At 63.0% G+C, this 7339-nt stretch overlaps 1 protein-coding gene across 2 annotated transcripts in view; it reads right to left on the reverse strand.

Annotated features, from left to right (window-relative positions):
* The window catches only part of RIMS3 (regulating synaptic membrane exocytosis 3), a 19811-nt gene that overhangs the window by 11933 nt on the left and 539 nt on the right, over positions 1-7339 (reverse strand). Inside the window, exon 1 of one of the 2 annotated variants that reach the window (XM_027701280.1) lies at positions 762-1032. The exons of the other annotated variant lie outside the window; for it this stretch is intronic. The gene's annotated coding sequence lies outside the window, so the exon portion shown is untranslated. Of the gene's footprint in view, positions 1-761; positions 1033-7339 lie in introns of those variants that run through there. 2 annotated transcript variants of the gene reach the window in all.

A 7339-nucleotide genomic window follows, 5' to 3' on the forward strand; every position in this document is an offset into this window, starting at 1 on the left:
CCACAGCATCCTTGGTACCACCACAGCATCCCTGGTACCACCACAGCATCCCTGGTACTGCCACAGCATCCTTGGCATGGCCACAGCATCCTCAGCGTGGCCACAGCATCCTTGGTACCACCACAGCATCCCTGGTACCACCACAGCATCCCTGGTACCACCGCAGCATCCTTGGCACTGCCACAGCACCCTCAGCCTGATGATGAACACGCAGCCCTGCTGCTGCCTCAGCTCCAGCTCTCTTTCCCCAGAAACGTGCAGGGATTCAGGGAATGGCACCAGGTTTCCCTTCACACACTACCCCCCCCATCCATGTATTTATTCCCTATGTCACAAAACACCGGGATTCTCGGAGCAAACAACCGCGACGCCGCACCCGAGCCCCCTCCTCCCCCGCCGTGGGAACACGTTCCCGAGCTCCCGGGGGTGGGAGCAGCCCTTACCGCCGCCACGCACCGTCCTTGCGGGAAACAACCACCACCGCCAGCGCCGGGAAGTTCTCCGGCGAGCCAGCCCCGGCTCCCCCCGCGGCTGGGACGGAGCCCCCGGGGCACCGGCCGAGCCCCCGGGAGAGGCGTCATGGCCGTAGCATCCCCCGGACACGCAGCACAGGGCAGGGAGAAGCACAACCGGCAGGAAAACCGGCTCCCTGTTGCGTTTGGATCGCGGCTGCGGCGCAGGAACCCCGGCGAGGCTCGGTCCTCCCCGCTCATGGCACCCCCCCCCCCAAAAAAAAAGAAGAGGAGATGGGGGCATCTTACCGCCCTGCGCCCGGAGGAGGCTCAGCTCAGCTTCCCAGCCCCATCCCGGCCGGACACGGACGGTGCCAGGGCTGGGGAATCTTTCCAGGGTTCTGGAGAGCCGGGGCTGTGCTGGCGCCGCTTCAGCATCTCCCTCAGCATCTCCATGGTTACACGGCTGACCCAGTTCTCCTGCCAGCCCCGAGCAGGGGCACAGTGGTCCAGCGCGGTGGGACGTGCCCTGGCGGGGCTGGGGGCATCCCCGTGCCAGGTTTTGGGTGTCTGATGGTCCCACTGAATCCCTGAAGGCAGATGTCGTGGAGCTGCTGGGGATGGCCAGGCTGGGAGAAGTGGGGATGGAGGCAGCACAGGGCAGGGGGGGTCAGAGGTGACCCCCAGGAGCAGATGGATCCCGGTGATCCGACAGTGCCAGGTGTGGAAAGGAACAACCCGGGGCTGTGAGGGAGACCTGGCCCCAAATATTCCACGGGAATAGAAACGAGGGGCAAAATATCGATGGGGAAAATTGGTGCTTTGGAAAAGGCTCTGGAGAAGGAGGGAGGAGCCCAGCAGGTGCCCCCACACAGGTGGAAAAGGGGAGAGGAGGAGAGAGGAGGAGGAGGAGGAAGGTGATAAATGAGCACAGTGGGGGTGGCTGGGATGCTGCCTTGCCAGGGAAGGAGGCAGAGGGATTTTGGGGGCTGTCTCCTCCCTTGGGGTGGGTGTCCCCAGGGAGATTCGGGGTTGGAAACCCCTGGCAGTGGGGCAGCAGGTTCTTCTTTGCCCCCCAGACCCCTGTGCTGGGGCTGCCTCAAGCCTGGAGGGAGAGCACTGAAAAGTGCTGATGACTGGAGCAGGTAGGTCCTAAAATCAGCGTTTTTAGGGGAAAAAAATTCTTGCTAGAGCTTCCACTTTGAGGCCCTGCCAGTCCTGAGCAGGCACAACACACCAGGGCAAGCCCCAGCAGCACAGCTCACATGGACATGCTCCTGCTTGTATTTGGGAATAAGGCAAGGGCTTATTTCCCCAAAAAGTACTTAATTCTAATTAATTGCTTCAGCTCTGATAGGCAGTTGCTCGTATAAATTTAATTGCCCAACAAGGGGTATAATTGGGTGCACGTGAGCTGAGAACCTGGAAGGAACTCCAGGTACTGGAATTAAGCATCTCACGGCTCAGGCAGGATATAAAAGTTATATCCTGGCTGGAACACCAGCTCCATGGGAAACAGAAACCTGGAAATGAAAGGATGGGTCCAAACATGCTCCAGCTGTAGGACAAGTGGAGCCTGGAGGGGAGAGGTTTGGATGGGGCTGTGCTCAGGGGCAGCTCCTGCTCCTGGAAAAGGCCTGGCTGTTGGATGAGCGGGGTTCAGTGAGTCTGTGCCTGGCAGGAAGAAGAGGAGGGAGGCCATAGGGGAAATCCCACAGCATATTCCAGTCTGGATGATTCCCCAAAAGGCAGGTGCTCGGGTGGGAGCAGGTCTGACTGCAGCAGGCAGAGGTTTTCCATCGGGATGGGAAGTGCTGGAGGTTGTAGTGTGGGTGGGGAGATGGTTTCAGGGAGATCAGCTCTGCCAGGACCCAGGCAATGCATCGCATCTCTTCTGGGATAACCGGTGGGATGGTATTCCTGGATGGAGCTGGGTCTGCTCCAGGTGCTCTCTTCCGTGCTGCTCCTGCACAGGGATGGACTGGGAACATCACTGGGACCCAGAGCCAGAGGTAACCGGAGCCACAGCCCTGCCTGGGGGTGTCCAAGGAGAAATGATCCCGGAAAACCGACTGTCCCGAGTCTTCCTCAGTGCCAGCACGTCCAGATGCGCCTCAGCCACAGTGATTTACTTCCCATCCCCATCCCCGAAGCTCGTGTCCATCTCCAGCCAGCCTGGCTGCCACAGCTCCAGCAGAAGTGACGCTCCTGGAAGATGGGATCCATCCAGGAGCACCAGGACTCAGAAACAAGTATTTCCCAGTGGGACAGGCAGGAACACGGAATCTTCCCCCACCCACCTCATGGCCATCTTTCACTGGGGGGGTGGGACAGGTGAGGAATCCAGGGCCATCCATGCCTGGTGGCCGGATTTGGGGCAGAGCCCCCTCCCGAGGCAGCAGCAGCCCTGACCACGCTGTCCTTTTTCCCCCCTGTCCCTGTGTGACGTCTCTGCTGCCCGGGCAAATCAGCTCCCTGCTGCATCCCATCGTTTCCTAGGCAACGGGAAGGAATCAGAGGAGCAAAAGCCACCCGGCAGGGCTGAGGCTGGGGGACAGCCAGGTCCTGCTGGGCCCATCTGGCCAGGAGAGCCCCGGGGGGCTTGTGGCACTGCCCTGAGCACTGGGCATCCCTGGTGGTCCGGACTCATCCCACGACAGACCAGGGTGCCAAGGCTGAGCTCGGGGCCCCTGCACTGGCTGCACCCTGGTGCTGGTGGTGGCCACCACGGGCGGCTCAGGACAGAGCAGAGGCATGCACGAGCCAGTGTGTGGCCACCCCCAGCAGCCACGTGGCCCCAAAATCTGGGACAGTTCCACGGGGAGGCAACAGGGACGCGAGAAACCAGCCCAGGGTCTTCGGTGGCCCCCGGAGACGGGGTTGGGAATGGGATCACCTTGCTCAGATCCCAACCCCCCCCTCGCCTGGTGCTCGGGCACCGAGGGCTGGCACTGCCTGGTTGGGGCCGGGGCCGATCTCCTCCGGCAGGGAGGGGATGTGGGAAGGAGGGGATGTGGAAAGGAGGGGATGTGGGAAGGAGCTTTTCCCGTTACCCAGCTGCCGCTGCCTTTCCGGCTGCACGGCTCCCAGCTCTGCAATGCAGCTCACACAGCTCGTCTGCTGTGTGTGAATCCCATCAATATTTCATGGAGCTGCTTCCTCCAGGGGAAGGAACTGCTATCAGCCCTGGCTTTCTGCTGCTCCTACCAGCGCTCCGCTCCTCGCACACAACATCTGATTTCCTTCCCTCGGTGGCCAGCACCCAGCAGCCCCCCCTTCCCTCCCTGTTCTGCACTGGCAAATATTCCTCTGCCTTCCAGGGGCTTCATATCCCATGGGGGCCAAGAGCTCTGGAGTCCCCTCAGGTTCAAATCCAAGCGCTGACCAGATTCCACCCCTCGTGCCCGCTCACTGCAGCAGTGCCCAACGTGTCCCCAGGGCCAAACCAGCAGCTCCAGGATGGGTGACCAAACCCACCCACACCCTCCATTGCCCCCCTGATTCCATATCCAGCAGCAGGACCTGCCAACAGCCCAGACCCTGCCTGCCTGGATCCGATTTTCCCTGCCCAGCCGCATCCAGCCCGCAGGTCCCAGCTCGCTCCCGAGCCCAGCAGGAGCTGGCGGGGGGGGGAGCAGGTTTGTTTGCAGAAAAAGTTGCTTTTTTAAATGCTAAGGCTGCACTATTATTCCAAAGCTTCTTCGGGGATCAGCAGAAAACTTGCTTGCCACAGGAAGAGTTCCGAGAGCCGGAGCGGTGCCAGGAGGCAGCGGGAGCCTGCGGCAAACACCCATCGCTCGCTCTGCCACCTCTGCAGCCCACCTGGCACGAGGAGCTGGGGCAGAACCCCTGGGGTGCCAGCAGCACCTGTATCCCTGGAGGACGATGGAGCTGATCCCAGAGAGGTGCCACACATGCCACAGCTGGGGAGGAGGGTGATGCACGACGTGCCCGAAGATGAGGCCGAAAGCTCTTGTGTTGCTCCACCACCCAACAACCAAAATCGGTGCAATTCCCTTATTTTCAGGCTGAGACCTCCAGCTCCAGGAGCCCCTTTTTCTGTGGGAAGGATGAGGAGCCTGGAGGGGCTCCCACCACCACCCAGCACAGCATCCCGGGGCAGGAAAGGAGCCCCTCAGGTAGCGAACTCGGAGTGTCAGCAGGGCTGTCAATTGGAGCCAAATCACCTCACAATAATTCCTTAACAAGGCTGTTTTCCTGCTCTTTGAGGAGCTGTGACAAAACATTTTCAGCTCGTTGACAGGGATGCAAGGAGCTGGTGCCGCACGCCTTGGGTTTTAATAAGCAGGAAAATTAGGGATTTTCATCACCTTAAACTGCATCTTGTATCCATGTGATGCTTCCCGGAGGGCTGTGCTGCAGCCAGAGCCCACGGAGCTCGAGGGGGTGGATGGGTGTGTGTGTGTGTGGGGGGAAGCTGGAGGGGATTTTCCCCCTGAATTGGGGTGAAAGGGGCCAAGCAAGGGTCAGACCAAGACGCCACAATCTCATCCTCTGTCCCTGCCCCACAAAGGCTGTGCTGCGAGGACGGGGCTGGAATGGGGACGAAGAAGCGAGAACTCAGAGTGCTGGGCCGTGGGAGGTGGCAGGAGTTTGCCCTCACGAAAGGATGCTGGAGAAGGTACAGGGGGAGAGAAGTGCGAGCACAGCAGGAGTGGCTCCGGGGAGGTGTTGGTGCAGAGAGAAACGGGCACACGCCAAACTGGGGCTGGAGGTGAAGGTGCAGCCACTCGGCCACCAGGGAAGGGGTTGGGGACGGGCTGGGCAGGTGGTCCCACATCCCTTGGCAGAGGGAGGACCCCTGGGGCTGCTGTGCCTGGCAGCAAAGCCTGGCTTTGGCCTGCAAGCCAAGCCCAGCCCTGCGCCCCCGGCTCGGGGGGATCCGCAGCCTCCCACTCTCAGCGCACTGCTGGAATGAGCAGCACAGCCCGTGGGATGCTCCCCGGGCACCAAGGGATGGGATTCAGCCTCGGGAGCCCTCCTGCCGTGCTTCCCAGACCCCCAGGAGTGGGCACTGACCAGCACAGAGCCCATCACAGCCACCACCTCCCGTGGGGACCCCTGAGCTCCCACGCGGTGGCCCCGGGGACCGTTTTGAGACGCAGAGCAGAAGGGGGACATGGTGGGGACACAGTGGGGACATGGTGGCTGCCAGGCCCGTGCCCGTTGGGGTGCCAGGGGATGAGTGATGCCCACACTTCCCTCAGGCTTCTCCCCACTCAGTGTCACCCCGGTCAGAGCAAGAGGGAGCAGCGCAGAGGGGTCTCTGCCCATCCCGCGGCACCGTTTCACTCTCCCTCACCAGCTCCTTCACACATTTCCCTACAGAACCGACCAGGGCACCTGCCCCAAACCCCCCGGAGGGCGGAACAGACTCCCAGGACGGAGCAAGAGGCAAATCAATACCCGAAGCCCAGGCTGGAGGCGCCAGGAAGCCCGGGACGAGGTGAGCCCTGGCCGCACACGAGCCGCTCGGTGCCCGGGGGCAGAGCCTCGGCAGGACTCCCTCGGCTTTCCCGGGTCCCTCTCCCCGTTTTCCCGGCCGTGGGGACCGGCGGGCACGGGACGGGCTTGACGTCAACGGGCTTTCAGCGGCGGTGATGGATGGCACGGGAAAAGCGCTCCCGTTGCCGAGCCGCCGGCCGGGAAGCGCTGCCCGCCCGCCCCGCACCGGGCAGGGCTCCGGTTCACCGGAGCTCTCCGGGTTGGGACGGAGGGAAGCGCGGCCGCAGCCCCCCCCCCGCTTTCGGCGCAGCGATGTTTTTGGGGTGTTCGCGTCCCCGCTCAGCGCCTGGGCGATGTTTCAGGGGTGCCTCGCCGGCAGCCGCGGGGTGCGGGGTGGGAAGCACCGCGTTTCTCCCCACGGCGGTCGGGACCCCTCTTCCCACCTCCTCCCCCCCCCTCCCGAAGCGCTCATCCCGCTGCTCCCCCGGCACCGCATCCGCGACGGGCATCCCCCCCACCCCGCCCCTTCCCCACCAAAAAAAACACCCCACACCCCGCTCCCGCTTCCCGGCCGCGGGCGGGGGATGCTGCGGGGCAGGTGCGGCCCCAGTGGCCGCGGGGGCCGGCGCTGCCGCGGTGCCGGGCGCCCGGAGCACCGCACCCCGCGGGCACTCACTCACCGCTGCCGCCGCCGCCGCCGCCGCCCGTGCCCGCTCCTCCCCTCGGCCCCGGCGGGCTGCTGGGAGCGGCGGGCGGGGGAGCCCCGGGCCCGGCCCCGACGGCCCCGGGCGGAGCGGAGAGGGGCCGGTACCCACGGAGGGGTCGGCCCGGTTCCCCCCCAGAAGATGCGCGGGGAGAGTTGTCGGCCGGACCCCGAAAGGCGGCGGTGGGACCCTGCATCCATCAGGTGGAGCCTGAGGGAGGATGGGAGCATCCTGCACCTGCCAGCTGGACCCCGGGAGGATCCAGCTGGACCCTGTGCCTGTAAACTGGAGTCTGCATCCATGAATTGGACCCCAGGAGCCTCCAGCTGCGCCCTACCCACATCGACTGGACTCTAGACCAATTAACTGGACTCTAGACCCTTAACTGGACCCTACACACATCAATTGGACTCTAGATGCATTAACTGGACCCTACACCCGTCAGTTGGACCCCAAGAGCCTCCAGCTGGACCCTACACCTATTAACTGGACTCTAGACCCATTAACCAGAGCTCAAGGACCACCAGCTGGATCCTTCACCCATCAAGTGAACCCCAAGAGCCAGCAGGTGGAACCTGCACCCATCAGTCAGACCCTGCACCCACCAAACAAACCCCACGAGCCTCCAGATGGACCCTGCGCCCATTGACCAAAACCCAAGAGCCTCCAACTGGACCCTACACCCATCAAAGGGATCCCAAAAACCTCCAGCTGGAC

The sequence above is a fragment of the Neopelma chrysocephalum genome, unplaced genomic scaffold, assembly GCF_003984885.1.
Source record: "Neopelma chrysocephalum unplaced genomic scaffold, ASM398488v2 Primary Assembly neopelma1_155, whole genome shotgun sequence".
Taxonomy (NCBI): domain Eukaryota; kingdom Metazoa; phylum Chordata; class Aves; order Passeriformes; family Pipridae; genus Neopelma; species Neopelma chrysocephalum.